This window comes from Salvelinus alpinus, chromosome 8 (genome assembly GCF_045679555.1).
Source record: "Salvelinus alpinus chromosome 8, SLU_Salpinus.1, whole genome shotgun sequence".
Taxonomy (NCBI): Eukaryota; Metazoa; Chordata; class Actinopteri; order Salmoniformes; family Salmonidae; genus Salvelinus; species Salvelinus alpinus.
In genome coordinates, this window is record NC_092093.1 from 42,598,988 (window position 1) to 42,618,000 (window position 19,013).

Consider the following 19,013-nt stretch of genomic DNA (forward strand, 5'->3'; position numbering starts at 1 on the left):
AAACCCCAAGCAGGGAACAAGTGCACCACTTCCTGGCGGTCTTCAGGGACGTTCACGCCAGAGGGGAGGTATGTCATGTGCTTATTTGGTACCACTTTAGCTGAAGCTTACCTACATGTCGACGTCATAACACATTCATGTTACATTTGCATATTGGATTCATAAGCAGTGCATAAACATACTTTTTTTTCTCCAACCTCAATACATAACAAACAGCATAAACCTGCCGTTGTGGACATATGCATTTCATAACTTTGTACTGCATATGAATGTGGTATGTTTGGGTTATGAATGTGTTATAAAACCTTATGTAGTTGGTAAGTACCCTCCATGTAAAGTGGTACCACTATGTACAGGTACTCTTCCCATAAATAAATCAATAAATTTCATAATGAAATGACATTACTACCCCCCTCTCCCCTCTGATTAGTAACTGTTCTCTGATGTTGTTCCCAGCTGGTGGCTGTCCACTGTAAGGCTGGTGTGGGGAGAACAGATATATTACCTAGTTGACACAATTCATTTGATCTCAGGCACGCACGCATGCACCCCGCATGCACCCGCATGCACCCGCACGCACGCACGCACACACACACACACACACACACACACACACACACACACACACACACACACACACACACACACACACACACACACACACACACACACACACACACACACACACACACACACACACACACACACACACACACACACACACACACACACACACACACACACACACACACACACACACACACACACACAGAGAACTATAGTATCAAAAGTTTGGAAACAAATGAATAGTTATTACATTTTTAATGATATTTTTTTTTGTAAAACCTTGCATCAATGTCAAATACATTCTATGATCAAATTTTTTGGTTGACAATACAGTTGGATATTTTCTGACGAATCTTCTAAATTATTCAACCAGTTACACTTTGTACCACTGAATCTAGCAGGGTAGAAAATGGCAAGCAATACTGGTTAAAAAAAAAGCCTGTGAACTAGGTCTCCCCCTGTATATTTTATGAATGGTTTCTTGAAATTACTCAAATTCTACATTCATTTATTAATGTACAGAAGAAATATTTTAAGAAACATGGACCTTGTATTTTTCTTTTCTGGGGATGGACCCATTTGGGATTGTTTGTGCCACTCCAGGATGAAGTTTCCCCTAGGCACAGATGTAGGATCAGCTTTCCCTCCCCCAATCCTACACTTAACCATTAGTGTGAAAATGCAAAAGTGACCCCAGATCAGCATCTACGGGTAACTTCACCCTACTCTGAATGAGCACTCTGACTGAACGCTCATCCTTCATGACCACTGATAGATAAAAGACTGGATAGGTTTCTGCTATATTGCTTCCACCTGTCATGTCCTACAGTATCAGTGGTCATAGAGGAAAGTACACAAGGAATGGAAAGTTAAAACTATTGAGACACAGCCACTGTACAGCTACAGTATGTAAGCAAGGTTTAGTAGGGAGATGAGGGCAGCTCTAGAACGTCCAGATATGCTTGTCATCTCACAACAGAAACATGGGCCCTATTGAGGAGACAGTACGGACGACAGAGGAGAGAGAGGGGCCCCCGGAGGCCCCAGATCGGGGGCACCCCTGAATCACCTGTAGTCAGAATCAGGGTGGAGGGGGGCTCCCACCTGCTACATATGTGAAGTCCACAGAGAATGCTAGACTGATAGAAAGTACTACAAAACTTTGTCCGTATACAAAAACGAACATCTTTTTTGTAGAAATCTTGCCTTTGAACAGTAGATATTAACTCAAAATGACAGACTGTAATGTGATTTTTGACACCGTACAGCATGTTTGTGGAGTCATTGAAAGTAATATGTCAGTGCTTTACGTCGCCCGAACTTTGGTACGATAAACGCATTACAGATGATAAACAATGAGTATTAGGGAGGTCAAGCCAAATCAATGATTACAAATGAAATAAATACATATTTTATCATCTCTATTTTCTTCATACAGTTCTTAATTCAACATTTTGGCACTTTGTAACATTCCTTATCATAACGCCCTGTTACATGAGCTCCTTTTTTATCAACTGGACACACACACATGGAGATTTGACAAAAGTGTAATTGACATCAACAGAAAAAAACAACATCAACTCATTTCTTGGGGTCTCAAGATACAGTGTGATGCTCTGAACAGGTGTGTGTGCATGTGTGGCTGTGCGAAGTCACCGACTGTGAAGTGAACTCAAAGGCAGTCTCAACAGACATGCACATTTTGAGTTCTCCTCTTCGAGTCCCTATCGCGATCCATCATTCTCACAATCGTTCAACTTGTCCCCTGCAAAAGTCCCTCTCGAAACTGTTGGCCACCATGAGGTGACGCATCATCTCCAGTCATGTCCACACATCTACATTTCCACAGGAAACATGTCTACCATACTGCCAAAGCTGGGGGCCAACGCAATATAGTTTCAGGTTACGTTAACGTTACATTAACGTTCAATCAATCCCTCCAGATCTTCTGGCTGTGTTGTGACCTTTTCAGTGCTATTTTTGACCTTCGACCCCAATCACGCCATGGTCTCCTTGCCTGGCAGTCTCCTGTCGTTAAATGTGTGCATGTTGATGACCTCCTCAGTTTTGACGATGACTGGTGGCTGCGGCTTCTGCTTGAGCCGCCGCCGGCACTTCAGGGAGCCACGTAGCTCTTCCAGCATGGCACTGCAGAAAGAGCGCTGAAGAGGGGGAATGAGGGGAGAGGGAGGTTGGGACCAAAATACAGACATAACTGGCAACAGTAACTGACAGATATAGTCAGTATACAGTATGTGGTCCATGCAAGAACAACGCTAGAGCTGTCAATACCATGCTCTAACCCACTGGTAAATGGTAAAGTTACTAAATATAGTCTGTAACATTCTCTATGAATTGGGCTTTTAAATTATGTGTGTCATTTAATGTAGTGAACTTTGAAAATATTGATGTATGTCCGTTTTAAAGTGGTTGAAATGCATTAAAATACATTGACGGTATTTTTTATTTGTTATGGATCCCCATGCTGCCAAGGCAGTAGCTACTCTTCCTGGGGTCCAGCAAAATTAAGTCTGTTTATACAATTTTAAAACATTACAATACAGTATGATAAACTGAAGAAAATTTACATTTTCATCAAGTTTTTTAAATGTCTATGTTTACTTTTTGAAAATACTTCATATTAATGGACCAAAATACCAACAAATCTCCAAATTGATAGGTAGATGCAAAAATGTAATTTCCGCCTTTGGTGCCTTGCGTTAAACAAAATTCAAATATTTGTAGTGTTTTCAGTAGTTAATGACTTTTTTTTGCCACGTAGTGGTGTAGCTAACTACTGGAACTACACACTACTTTTTTTGGGTGAAAAAACAACAGAAAATAGAGTAGACATTCTGAATTGAAACATAGTTTTTGTGTTTAATAGGCTAAATGACACATTCTGTTAACATCTGTCTCCAGAACCAGAGTGATCTGTTTTTTTCAATGTGTGGTCTATGTCATTTCAGTTTTAGATAAGAGTGCTTTAGTGTAGCTTAACTTCTTCCAGTGTGAAGTAATTTGTTATCAGAGAAGCTTTCCCAACACTAATACATGGTTTGGAAAGCATCTACATGAGGGCTCTCCAACCCTGTTTCTGGAGAGCTCCAACCCCAGTTGAAAAATAACCTTTATTTATCACATCACGGACAAACTGAAATGGTCCACCCACACAGACAGCGTTGTGAAGAAGGCGCAACAGCGCCTCTTCAACATCAGGAGGCAGAAGAAATGTGGCTTGTCACCAAAAACCCTCACAAACGTTTACAGATGCACAATTGAGCGCATCCTGTCGGGTTGTTACACCGCCTGGTACGGCAACTGCTCTGCCCTCAACCGTAAAGCTCTCCAGAGGGTGGTGCGGTCTGCACAACACATCACCGGGGGCAAACTACCTGCCCTACAGGACACCTACACCACCCGATGTCACAGGAAGGCCAAACAGATCATCAAGGACAACAACCACCCGAGCCACCTCCTGTTCACCCCGCTACCATCTAGATGGCAAGGTCAGTACAGGTGCATCAAAGCTGGGACCGAGAGACTGAAAAACAGCTTCTATCGCAAGGCCATCAGACTGTTAAACAGCCATCACTAACACAAAGAGGCTGCTGCCTATATACAGACTCAAATCATTGGCCACTTTAATCAATGGATCACTATTCACTTTAAATAGTGCTACTTTAATAATGTTTACATATCTTACATTACTCATCTCATATGTATATACTGTATTTTATACCATCTATTGCATCTTGCTTCTGCTGCTCAGTCATTCCTCATCCATATATTTATATGTACATATTCTTATTCCATCCCTTTAGATTTGTGTGTATTAGGTAGTTGTTGTGGAATTGTTAGATTACTTGTTAGATATTACTGCACTGTCGGGAACTAGAAGCACAAGCATTTCGCTACACTCGCATTAACATCTGCTAACCATGTGTATGTGACCAATAAAATTTGATTTGCACTAGGCAAGTCAGTTGAGAACAAATTCTTATTTCCAATGACGGCGTACTCCGGCCAAACGCGGATGACACTGGGGAAATTGTGCTCCCAATCACAGCCGTATGTGACACAGCCTGGATTTAAACCAGGGACTGTAGTGACACCTCTTGCACTGAGATGCAGTACCTTAGACCGCTGTGCCACTCGGGAGCCCTGAGCACTTATTAACAAGGGGTGGAGCAAAACACTTACAGGACGGTAGCTTTCCAGGAACAGGGTTGGAGAGCCCTGATCTACATAGTGTTTCAGCAGACTGTATAAATATTTGACAGTCTCTTTAAGGCTACATAAACCTCACCTTCTCTAGCTCTGCGTTCTGTTTAGACTTGTACAGGACCTCCCCAACGGCCACGAACAAAGACAGCACCAGTCCTGCGGCCAGCACGATGAAGATACCCCCGATGTTCTGCACCCCCAGAGCGCTGGCCTCCTTATTCTTCTCATCCTCCGGACAGCCGTTTCCCCTCCACCACTTCTCCTTCATCATGTGCAACTTCCCTTCTTCCTGCAGTTGCAGGATCGCTATGGTGATCTTGTCCCGGTACGGAGACCCTGCGGGGGACAAAAAGGACAGAAAAATCAGATGATCAAAAACTATATATACTGAACAACAAATATAAACTCAACATGTAAATTGTTGGTCCCATGTTTCATGAGCTGAAATAAAAGATCCCAGAAATTGTCCATATGCACAAAAAGCTTATTTCTCATCCCTGTTAGTGAGCATTTCTTCTTTGCCAAGATAATCCACCCATCTGACAGGTGTGGCATAAAGCTGATTAAACAGCATGATCATCACATAGGTGCACTTTGTGCTTGGGACAGTAAAAGATCACTCTAAAATGTGCAGTTTTGTCACACAACACAATGCCACAGTTTTTAAGGAGCATGCAATTGGCATTATGACTGCAGGAATGTCCACTAGAGCTGTTGCCAGAGAATTGAATGTACTTTTTTATACCATAAACCGCCTACAACATCGTTTTAGAGAATTTGGCAGTACGTCCCACCAGTCTCACAACCGCAGACCACGTGTAACCACACAAGCCCAGGACCTCCATATTTCGGCTTCTTCACCTGTGGGATCATCCGAGACCAGCCATCTGAGACCAGCTGATGAAACTAAGGAGTATTTCTGTCTGTAATAAAGCCCTTTAGTGGCTAAAACTCATTCTGATTGGCTGGGCCTGACTCCCCAGTGGGCGGACCTGGCTCACACGTGGGTGGGCCCATGCCCTCCCAGGCCAACCCATGACTGCGCCCCTGCCCAGTCGTGAAATCCATAGATTAGGGCCTAATGAATTTATTTCAATTGACTGATTTCCATATATGAACTTTAACTCAGTAAAAAAATTCAAATTGTTGCATGTTGCATTTATATTTTTGTTCAGTATAAATAAAACGTCATAGAGTGAATTAATTTGTTATGAAGTTAATTCATTCAAAGACTATTCATTATTCATGCTATCTATCATATAGCATGCTATGGCCGTGTCGATTTTGTCCCGGCACAGAGAGCTTGCAGGGACAAAAAGGACAGGAGATCAGAAAATGTAGAAAGAAAGATACATTTTGCATCAGATTGGCTTATAAATGCATGTTGACAAATTTCCCCTTTGGGGGGGGGGGGGGGATCAGTAAAGTATTAATCTTATCTTATTTGATTTTATCTTATCTTAAGTCAAAGGTATTGTTCAATGGCAATTTTTTTGCATGCAATGGTGCACAGCAAATGTGCGATCATAATTTTAACACCCCACATTGTTAAATTGAACACTTTCTTAGAAATGATGTGTCCATCTCAAGGAGTGTTAAACTAACACTTTTCAAAGTGTTGATAAACTAACTCCCCCAAGAGTGTTGGGTCCCTAACACCGTGGGTGTTGCAAATTCTGACTTACAGTACATTTAAATTGTATTAGAGCTGATGCTATGACACTTTTTCAGTGTTAGGGAATTAAAACCTGAGATGGTACAGTAACTGTATTTTGTGTGTTGTTATAACACTGTTGCGTGTAAAGCCTTATTTGTATATTTATTTCCTACGGTGCCATTTCAGTACCACCCATAACTAGTAACAGAGACATGATTGTTGCATTCAATGGTTTTCAGTCCTGTAGCCTTCACCAAGTGAGTGCCTAAGTGAATATTTTATCATAACATTTATTTTTATTTTTATGACAATACATTACTGTTCTTGACAATACCATACCCGGACAGCCTATAGTCTTACCCTAACACAGTGGTCTGAAACTCCTGGTTTGCAGGCCACATCAGCAAGTCACATTATGCTGACTTGCGAAGTGTGATATCATTCCTATTGGAATCCAGCCAGAGTTAGAATATCCAACAATTTGAACTTTTATTCACCTGCAATCTGCAGTCAGAATGACTGCCAAGGTAGGGAAGAATGATAAATGAGACTGCCTAGTGGCGCAGCGGTCTAAGGCACTGCATCTCAGAGCCAGAGGCATCACTACAGTTCCTGGTTCATATCCAGGCTGTATCACATCCAGCCGTGATTGGGAGTCCCATTCAACGGCGCACAATTGGCCCAGCGTCATCCAGTGCCTAGTTAAATAAAAGGTACAATTAATTTTTTTTTTTTTTTAAATGTTTTAAATTAACTGGAAACACAATCTCAATAACGGGTGAAATAAGTTCAGCCATTTACAGATTGGATTAGTTTAGAGAAATGTATGTTATTTATCTTTGTGTAGTATAAGATCATTTAATTGATCAATGCATGCAGAAACAAACTATTCTAAAAAGCAATCTGCAACAAAGCATGCTGGGAAATATGACATTGAGGCCCCTCCCATGTCTTTTTCACTCTGAGAGAGTTAAAGGAAATTAACCGCAGTCGAGTAACAACAACGCCATGTGGTGTTGATTCCACTGTGATTCAACTAACACTTCATTTATTCACCGCAGGTGGCGTCAATTTCAATCCCACTGGTGTTAACGCCACTAGAATCTTTTTACCTCAACGCCAACATTTTTACACAGAACAATTTGTTGTGTGGGTATGGGGATCAACTTGTGGGCCTCTTTAGTTTATGAGCATAACCTGTCATGCTATTGTGGTGTCTTCATAGAAACACTCCCTTGTAAGTCCTCCATCCTCCTATTCATCGCTAATCCTCAGAGTATCTTGGACAGGCTACAGAATTAGCATCTTGTTCTCAAGCGGGCATTACAACACTACAAGGCGTTGGCGACACTGGGCTTTGTGTTCCGGAGGAGCAGAGCTCCCGTTGATTCTGATGAATAACCACTGTGTGTGTGTCATAAATGGTGTATGTAAACAGAAGAGCCCGGTAGGGAGTTCACAGTGTGTGTGTGTGTGTGTGTGTGTGTGTGTGTGTGTGTGTGTGTGTGTGTGTGTGTGTGTGTGTGTGTGTGTGTGTGTGTGTGTGTGTGTGTGTGTGTGTGTGTGTGTGTGTGTGTGTGTGTGTGTGTGTGTGTGTGTGCTTCCATATGCGTGTGTCAACTCCCCAAATCCGCAGACAGTGGGAGAACGCTGGTATTAGCGACAGCGTATTAGGACACAGCGGGAGCCTCAGTGATCGAAGGAAAAGTAATCACTCCGAGGTTACCGAGTAGGACTGCTGCCTCCCTCCCTCTCCTCTCCCTATTCCAGAGCACAACACTTCAACGGCCTAGGCAGCTACTACACACACACACGGACACACGCAGTCTCCCTCTGACGCAGCCAATACTAGATGAATGCTTATTGTTTTTTACATTTATATTTCATGAATGAACACCAACTTGAAACCATGTTAGTGTTTTTATAATATGATTATTTAACTTCTTCAGGCTAGGGTCCTTCTTTCTCAATTTGTTGGTGCTGAGTGGATCGTGTGTGTGATTGTGTGTTTGCGAGTGCATGTGTGAATGCATACGTGTGTATGTGTGGGCATGCATGTGTGTATGTGCAATGCTTCTAAGAAGCCACCAGGTAAAAGAGACACCACAGAGGCTTTTGTTCATAAGACAGTTTACTATTGGGTCCTATGCTTCCCTCTACACCCCCCTCCTTCCATCTCCATCTTTCATCATTTCATCTATCACTATCCGTCATATTTTCATCTACTCTGCTCAAAAGTATTGAGAGCCTTTCTGATCTCTGACTGTTATAGAGACCTTGATTGGATGATTGGTTCAACAAGCTCTCACAGTCTCACTGCAAGTTTAAACTGTTAAGTTTAGGCACTCATTCCAACTGGTTTTAAGGTAAGGGTACATGTTTGGGATAGGGATTTTTCTTTTTTTTTTAAACAGCCTCCCTGACTGAGATCAAACACACGACCTTCTGATCCTGAGTCATGGGATTGCACCCATCCACCATCCCCGTCACATGGTGAACTCGAGCCCAAGGATCCAACCAGTTTTCTAAGTCTCCTGATTCTTCTCAGCTTCAAATGATTCATGATGGGGGGAGTGGATATTATTGAGCACGACGCAACGCGGAGTGCCTGGACACATCCCTTAGCCGTGGTATATTTGTCATATACCACAAACCCCAGAGGTGCGTATTGCTATTATAAACTGGTTACCAACTTAATTAGAGAAGTAAAAATACATGTTTTGTCATGTCCATGGTATACAGTCTGATATACCACGGCTGTCAGCCAATCAGAATTCAGGGCTCGAACCACTCAGTATAAATATACGTATATACCCAGTGAAGGCAAAAAACCTTGAGGGTTTTATCCCTACAACAGAGTGTAATGGGGATTTTAGAAAACAACAGCTAACAAAAGCTAACCAAGTTACATCAAACTCTGAAATGACAGCTAACATTCCCTTTTAATTTGCTTCAGCTGTTTTACATTGACATTTTTATCCATATTAATGCTGCTGCTGCATGATTTTGCATGATTTTGAACCACAGCGAGACAATCCAGTTCCTGCTCATTAAGTCTCCTCAGCTTCCCGTGGTATTGGGATTCTCCTGGCTCCAGCGACACAATCCCCTCATTGACTGATCTGCCGGTGACATCATGGGCTGGAGCCACGCACATTGCCTGAAGTCAGCGCAGCCTGCCCCGGGACGTCTTCCTGGGGCCTTGGAAGTTGCCCCGGACCTCTCCGCCATTCCTGTGGAGTACCAGGACCTCCAGGAGGTGTTCAGTAAGGCCTGGGCCACTTCGCTGATGCCGCAACGACCATATGTCTGCGGGATTGATCTTCTTCCAGGCACCACTCCGCACCGGGGGCGACTGTACTCTCTGTCGGGTCCGGAGGGTTTCGCCAACTTTTATTTCCGCTTTATCCGGGGCTACAGCACCCTGACTTTCCCCCTGTCTGCACTCACCTCTCCCAAGGTTCCGTTCACGTGGTCCCCAGCTGCTAACCGGGTATTCCGGGATTTCAAACACCGCTTCACCACAGCTCCCATCTTAGTTCATCCTGACCCATCTTGCCAGTTTGTGGTGGAGGCTGATGCTTCGAATGTTGGAGTGGGGGCTGTCCTGTCCCAGGGGTCTGCCCTGGACCGCAAGTTGCATCCCTGCATTTTCTTCTCCCACCGCCTCAACGCCACAGAAAGGAACTATGATGTGAGGAATCGTGAGCTTCTCGCGGTGAAGATGGCATTGGAGGAGTGGAGGCAATGGCTGGAGGGGGCGGAACATCCATTCATTGTGTGGACCGACCACAAGAACCTGGAATATCTCCACACACCCAAGCGGCTCAATTCCAGGCAGGCTAGGTGGGCCCTACTGTTCACCCGGTTCAACTTCTCCCTCTCCTACCGGCCGAGATCCAAGAATGTCAAGCCGGATGCGCTGTCACGACGATATAGCCCCACGACTACTACCCTGGAACCTGAGACCATCCTTCCCACCTCGTGCCTGGCAACAGCACTCAGCTGGAGTATAGGGAAGCAGGTTCGGGAGGCGCAGCGTTCCCAGCCGAACCCCGGGGGGAGGTCCAGATAGCCGAATGTTCGTGCCTGACGCGGTCTACTCCGCGGTCCTGGAGTGGGCAGATTTGCAAAGAAAAGCCATATCTCAGACTGGCCAATAAAAAGAAAAGATTAAGACAGGCAAAAGAACACAAACGCTGGACAGAGGACCTCTGCATAGAAGGCCAGAATCCCGGAGTCACCTCTTCATTGTTGACGTTGAGACTGGTGTTTTGCGGGTACTATTTAATGAAGCTGCAACTTGAGGACTTGTGAGGCATCTGTTTCTCAAACTAGACACTCGAATGCACATGTCCTCTTGCTCAGTTGTGCACCGGGGCCTCCCACTCCTCTTTCTATTCTGGTTAAAGCCAGTTTGCGCTGTTCTGTGAAGGGTGTATTACACAGCGTTGTATGAGACCTTCAGTTTTTAGGCAATTGGAATAGCCTTCATTTTTCAGAACAAGAATAGACTGACGAGTTTCAGAAGAAAGTGCTTTGTTTCTGGCCATTTTGAGCCTGTAATTGAACCCAGAAATGGTGATTTTCCAGATACTCAACTAGTCTAAATAAGGTCAGTTTAATTGCTTCTATAATCAGAACAACAGTTTTCAGCTGTGCTAACATAATTGCAAAAGGGTTTTCTAATGATCACTTAGCCTTTTAAAATGATCACCTTGGATTAGCTAACACAACGTGCCATTGGAACACAGGAGTGATGGTTGCTGATAATGGGCCTCTGTACGCCTATGTAGATATTCCATAAAATATCTGCCGTTTCCAGCTACAATAGCCTGTCCTCGACCTGCCCTGCCCTGTGTTTTGTAGTACAGTTCTCAGATAATTTATTATCTGCCTCCCGTGTCTGCATCTGGGTCATATCCTGAGTGTCTGCATCTGGGTCATATCCTGAGTTGTGATAGTACAAACTGACCATGACTGACCCAGCAAAAACTCGGACCAGCTCCGCAATGCCGCCTCCTCCCAGGGAGCCACCATTGGAAGACACGAGGAGTTACGTCAAGGTCTTATGGAAGGATTCCAGACCTTGGCGGAATGACAGGACCATGCTTTCAACACATTGCTGGAGCAATTCCACGGATTGTCTGTGAGGCAGCCCGCTATGACACTAACCACCCAGACTGTCCATTACCCCACTACCAGCGGCATTTCTCCCCAATCTACCCCGGCTTCCCAAGAATCCTGCTAACCACCTCCGGAGCGCTACGCTGGAGATCCCGTATCCTGCTGGGCGTATCTTTCCCACTGTTCACTCAACTTTGAGCTGCAGCCCTCTTCATTTCCCTCGGATCGCTTGGGGATAGCGTATGTGATAACGCTGATGTCTGGGAGGGCTCTTGCCTGGGCTATGGCGGTATGGGAGCAACAACCCACTGTTTGCCTCAGACTGGAGGAGTTCATGGCGGAGGTACGTAAAAGTGTTTGATTCCCAGTTGTCCAGGAGAGAGGCGGCTCGTAAGCTGCTCCAACGTTGGCGGCTGAGAGTGGCTAGAACCAAGAAGCCCTGTTCGACGCGTTCCTTCACGGATTATCAAAGGTGATTTAAAGACGAGCTCGCCCCTGGACCTCGACTCCCTCATAGCCTTGACAATCCATATCGATGGGCTGCTACGGGGACATAGGAGGGAAAGGGAGTCTGTTCCCTGTCGCCGACGTTCGTCCTCGATTTCCACCTCACCTCGGGAGGATTCCCGGAAATCCCCGAAGCCCACATTTCCAAGTGGATCCGATGTTGCCCGAGTTCTCTCGGAAATGATTCTTCGCTGCCTGGTCCCCGCCAATCCCACCACCTGGAGACAGCAGCTTGTGTGGGTAGAGTATACGCACCACACACTACCTTGCTCAGCCTCTCGCCTTTTGAATGTTCTCTGGGATATCAGCCCTGCTCTTCCCGGAGCAAGAGGAAGTGGTCAGCATACCCTCGGCCCAGATGTTCGTCCGCCGCTGTCGCCGTACCTGGAAGAGAGCCCGGTCGGCGCCTTCTCAAGACCATGTTATGAGTCTCCTGTGAAGATCTGAAGGATCAGGTTACAAAATGTCCGCTATAAAGCTCCCTCTCTCCCGCAGAAATGGAAGTAAAAAATCTATTTCTTACAACAGAGAGAGATTTTGTAGGACTGTAACATCCAAGATTGGATAATGAAGCAATATTTCTGTAATCCGAACAGTTTGAATGGTCCAATGGTTCCAATTATGTCAGATCAGTTGTTGTTTTGGGATCTCATTAAGGACGGTATAACAACATAACTGTATCTCTGAACGTGTATATTTCCCAGTTGTCAGGTTTACATCCAAATGTTGTGGAACTTATAGGATTACATATGAAACTATTTATGAGAAGATGAAATGTGATCTTGGCCTTCTAAATGAGAAAATGTTTTTTCATGTGAAGTTTATCCAGTCAGTAACCACGCTCACGTGAACACAGACATTACGCCAAACGTAATGGAACACCCTTTTCCCCCAAGCGTTTAAAAGGACCCTCTGAAGAACTCTCTATAGACCAGTTACGTGCAGCGCCAGCTGAATACGTTACAAATGGTTAAGAAAACTACAAGCCTAAAGACCAAGCAGGCGTACGGTGTTGAACCGGATGACACGAATGGTTAGACTCTATGACGCCAGAAAAATGTGGAGCGTGGCTGCACGTTGAAATGGTAGGAATTTAAATCTCTAGAGACCAGTACATTGACGGGTTGCTATGGGCGTCTTTAAATTGTTCTAGCTCTACATTAGACCAGCGTGACCGACAGCGTGAGCTGAAAGGTAGGGAATGGTTAGAAACTCTCTGAAACTCTCTCTCTCGAAGAAGAAGAAGACTACACAGGAACATTCAGTCTGCAGCTGTTTAAGTACTTTAGTCTAGTAAACTCGACCAAAGACGAGAGGACAAAGAACAATTTACTCTCACCACCATAGATACCTCTATTCTAACGAACAGAGCCCGATGAACAATGCGGGGTAGACCTATGGAGGACCCGTTCTCACAGACACTCCGAAACCTACTACAACTGCAAAGGGCATGGTGACCTCTGGTGGACAACCAGAGACTTTCTGTTGAATTACTCCCCGTAGATGGATCAACTGTTTTCAACAGAGAGACAGCAAAGACATACACATGTAAATATGTACATTGCAATTATTTTGAATGAGTGACCATTCATGTGCTAAGTATTCACATTTCCATGAGCATAGTTATCAGCTGTATGTACGATAGTGGAAGTCCTTTGTCACTCCCTTTCCCTCTCGTTTAAATCCGCCATTTTGTGTAACAAGCCGTCATATTGGTTTAGTCCACTAGGGACCTTTCATTGCATAGTGTTAGTAACCAATAACTATACCACGTGTAAGCTATCTTGTTTGTTTGTTTATGTAATTCTCTGAGATTATTTAGTTAGTAAATAAATAATTAAGACAATTTGTATATCGCTGATTCATCATTTATGTTAGGGTTCGTGCAGATATCCAAGGGTTTTGCGACATTCAGAGTGAGACTTAAGGTAAATAAGAATGAATTAATTGACCGATGTAAGAGATATTTATATCTTTAGAGTTTAGTCAGGAGATAGTAACTCGTTAAATAACCTTTCCCGTGGTGCCCCAGATTACTACTTAACTAATTGTTATATGATTAATTTAATAGTGTAATAACTGAATGTGGTATGTAATTATTGTATAAAATAACAGTCAAACACATTGATGATAGTCAAGACACCACAACCACCTCCAGGAATCGATGATAGGCGGACCGCCACAGGGCCCCGGCTCCCCGTTATCATCTCGGGCAGAGGGTATGGCTGTCCACTTGGGATGTGCCCCTACGGGTAGACTCCTGCAAACTGTCCCCCCGTTTTATCGGCCCTTTCCCCATCTCCAAGATTCTTAGGTCCTCTGCTGTTCTTCTACTGTTGCCCCGTACCCTCCGTATACATCCCACTTTTCATGTGTCTAGGATTAAACCTATTTCTCACAGCCCTTTGTCTCCCATTTCCCTAAATCCCTGAGCCCACTAGGTGAATAATCTGTTGATGTGCCCTTGAGCAAGAGCAAGGGACTTAACTACTCATGTATGTCACTCTGAATAAGAGCGTCTGCTAAACGACAAATGTAAAATGTAGGTGGGGGGCCCACAACCAAATCTTGCTAAGGTCCCCTAAAAGGAAAGAGGTGCCCCTGTGTGTAATTCATAAATAACTTAGCTATTGAAATGCAAGCAACAGGTGATGAGACCAGCAACAGAAAGTATTACAATACAAAAACACAATATTTCCCTCAAGTCAACCATACCAAGATGTTTGTAATACAGTCATCAGTACCGTTCATATTTTTAACCTACTGGACCTCCTTAGCACAAACAAACAAGAACATTAAACAAATATTATTCACTATTTTAAATGATGATGTAATGGTGAATGAATCACATTGTTAAATGTGGTAGCTGCAAGCTGTCTGTGTTTACACCCCTTTCAGTCCAATCACCAAAGACAGCTATAGTAGAGGGAGCGAGGTTACAAGAGAAAAGGGTGTGGGGACTAGGTGGAGGTTCAGATCTCCTGGAGACCCTTCTATAGCTTATCAACCAGTTAGTTATTAGAATCAGGTACACTAGATAAGGGTTGGACAAAACCTACGAGACGGTTACTCTCCAGGAGAGCCCTGTATCAGATCAAGCTGGATCTTGTGTCGAGTCTGTTGGTTCCATATCGATCTGGTCATCCTCAACGTGGTACTCTAGCCCTCGGGGGCCTGATTGGTGTCACACTTTTTCCACTACCCCAGCTAACACACCTGATTAAACTAATTGCATTCCGAGGTATAGTCCTCTAGAGAATCACCTGAAAAACATAAATGGTGTCACAATTACTTTGTTTGTAAAAGGTAGCATCATTGAAACTTTTTAAAAACCAAGCAATGCTCTCATATCTAACCTACATGCTTGTGGTCGGCAAAGAAAGCAAACAGGTACACGCAACAAACATCCATTGAAGTATAGTCAATGTGTTCACAGAGTTGGATTATGTCCACATACGGTAGCCTGGGAGAGGCGAGGTGAGGAATAGGGCTGAATGGCGGGAACCCAGTTACCGAGATTTACAACCCAAAACCTCTCCCTTTCTCCGGGATAAGTAACTGTGAGAAACCGGTAAATTATAATAAATTATTTACATGAACAGCATGACGTGAAATGGAACTGCTAAATTATATGCAATGTCTAAATGTGGATTCTCTACGGCCTCCTCTCTTGTCACTACATGATGAATCATCAACGCGCAGGGTGGGGACCGACAGCCCATCTCAGTTTGTGGATCTATGATCTCATCGTTGTATTGTGAAAGGTAGACCTACATTTGCTGCAGCATAGCCTATGCTAATGTACAGTTGAAGTCAGAAGTTTACATACACCTTAGACAAATACATTTAAACTTTGTTTTTCACAATTCCTGACATTTAATCCTAGTAAAAAATCCCTGTTTTAGGTCAGGTAGGATCACCACTTTATTTTAATAATGTGAAATGTCAGAATAATAGTAGAGAGAATGATTTATTTATTTCAGCTTTTATTTCTTTCATCACATTCCCAGTAGGTCAGAAGTTTACATACATTCAATTAGTATTTGGTAGCATTGCCTTTAAATTGTTTAACTTGGGTCAAACATTTCGGGTAGCCTTCCACAAGCTTCCCACAATAGTTTGGGTGAATTTTGGCCCATTTTTCCTGACAGAGCTGGTGTAACTGAGTCAAGTTTGTAGGCCTCCTTGCTCGCACACGCTTTTTCAGTTCTGCCCACAACTTTTCTATGGGATTGAGGTCAGGGCTTTATGATGGCCACTCCAATTGACTTTGTTGTCTTTAAGCCATTTTGCCACAACGTTGGAAGTATGCTTGGGGTCATTGTCCATTTGGAAGACCCATTTACGACCAAGCTTTAACTTCCTGACTGATGTTTTGAGATGTTGTTTCAATATATCCACAAAATTTCCGTGCCTCATGATGCCATCCATTTTGTGAAGTAAACCAGTCCCTCCTTCAGAAAAGCACCCCACAACATGATGCTGCCACCCCCGTGCTTCACAGTTGGGATGGTGTTCTTCGGCTGGCAAGCCTCCCCCTTTTTCCTCCAAACATAACATTATGGCCAAACAGTTCTATTTTTGTTTCATCAGACCAGAGGACATTTCTCCAAAAAGTACAATCTTTGGCCCCATCTGCAATTGCAAACCGTAGTCTGGCTTTTTTATGGCGGGTTTGGAGTAGTATCTTCTTCCATGCTGAGCGGCCTTTCAGGTTATGTCGATATAGGAATCGTTTTACTGTGGATATAGATACTTTCGTACCTGTTTCCTGCAGCATCTTCACAAGGTCCTTTGCTGTTGTTCTGGGGTTGATTTGCATTTTTCGCACCAAAGTACGTTCATCTCTAAGAGACAGAACGTGTCTCCTTCCTGAGCGTTATGACAGCTGCGTGGTCCCATGGTGTTTATACTTGCGTACTATTGTTTGTACAGATGAACGTGGTACCTTCAGGCATTTGGAAATTGCTCCCAAGGATGAACCAGACTTGTGGAGATCTACAATTGTTTTTCTGAGGTCTTGGCTGATTTCTTTTGATTTTCCCATGATGTCAAGCAAAGAGGCACTGAGTTTGAAGGTAGGCCTTGAAATACATCTGCAGGTACACCTCCAATTGACTCAAATGATGTCAATTAGCCTATCAGAAGCTTCTAAAGAATTTTCCAAGCTGTTTATTAAAGGCACAGTCAACTTAGTGTATGTAAACGTCTGACCCACTGGAATTGTGACACAGTGAATTATAAGTGAAATAATGTGTCTGTAAACAATTGTTGGAAAAATTACTTGTGGCATGAACAAAGATGTCCTACCCGACTTGCCAAAACTATAGTTTGTTAACAAGAAATTTGTGGAGTGGTTGAAAAACAAGTTTTAATGACTCCAACCTAAGTGTATGTAAACTTCCGACTTCAGCTGTATGTAGTCAACCACAGCTTACAGACTACATGAATAAACAAACACACATTAAGTAAAACTAAACTCTCCTACTTTACCTTGCACTACTAAAAAAGACCTCCTAACTTCTAACAATCCCGCCCACAAATCCCTTCCAAAACCCCGTCCAACCTCAATAACACTACACATCAGACTTCCCCTTTCTTCCACATACTGGTACTTACAACAATACATGCTTTACTGTTTCATCAACCATACCCTCCGTACACAAACCATTTACATGCTTGCAAACCAGATGTCAATGGCGCAACCGAGCAAACACCACCTCTTCCTTCCTAATCTAACCTTTGAATCTTGGTCCACCAACATTTCTTTGGAGGGCATATAAATGCCAGCCCTTAGGCTTGCTCTCCCACCTCTTCTGCCACACATCTATCATAATGTTTCTAATCTTACATTTGGCCTCACTTACCTCTCCCCGTCATACTGTCTGAACCAACTTGACCGTATATCAGGGTTCGCCAACTGCCGGCCCGCAGGTGGTGTATTTTTTGGTTGTATAGTTTGTATATCGTTGTATTTTCAATTAGTATGACTGTCCTTGTCTATCAGTGTATCAGTGTTTTGTTATTTGTTATGATTTTTTTTGTGGACCCCAGGAAGAGTAGCTGCTGTTTCTGTAAAAGATAATGGGGATCCAAATATCCAGGTAGATGATGTTGTTCGGCCAGACGCAATATTGAGAAAATCTTTCTTGGGGGGGGGAGTAGGTACTCTGGTAAATGTATTCCTTTTATGTAAATGTAGGCATTAACTAGCTATGTAATTGTAAGACCTTTTACAGTTGGTCTAGTGTCTGTAGCTTAAACTGTTAAAGGTCTGTACTATTTAGAAAACCAACCATTGACAGCCATGATGTTTTATGCTATTTCTCAGTGGTGGAAAAAGTACCCAATTGACATACTTAAAAGTAAAGATACATTAAAAGAAAATGACTCAAGTAAAAGTGAAAGTCACCCAGTAAAATACTACTTGAATAAAAGTCTAAAAGTATTTGGTTTGAAATATACTTAAGTATCAAAAGTAAATGTAATTGGTAAAATATACTTAAATATCAAAAGTAAAAGTATAAAAAAAATCGAATTCCTTATATTAAGCAAACCAGATGGCACTATTCTTGTTTTATTTATTTATGTATAGCCAGGGACACACTCCAACACTCAGACATCATTTACAAATGAAGCATGTGTGTTTGGTGAGTCCGCCAGATGAAATGCAATAGGGATAACCAGGGATGTTCTCTTGATAAGTGTGTGAATTGGACCATTTTCCAAATTGTCAAAAATATAAATTGTAAAGTAAAGTACAGATACTTAAAAAAAACGAATTAAGTAGATGGCGCTGGAAGAAATGGCAGCCGTTTTACGGGTGCCTAACCAATTGTGCTATTATGTGTTTTTTCTCGTTATTTGTAACTTATTTTGTACATAATGTTTCTGCCACGGCAAAAAATAGCTTCTGGATATCAGGACA

General features: G+C 43.1%; 1 pseudogene; it reads right to left on the reverse strand.

Annotated features, from left to right (window-relative positions):
* Positions 1 to 805: 805 nt before the first annotated feature.
* LOC139583175 (glutamate receptor ionotropic, kainate 2-like) overlaps positions 806 to 19,013 on the reverse strand; it is a 198,807-nt pseudogene continuing 180,599 nt past the window's right edge.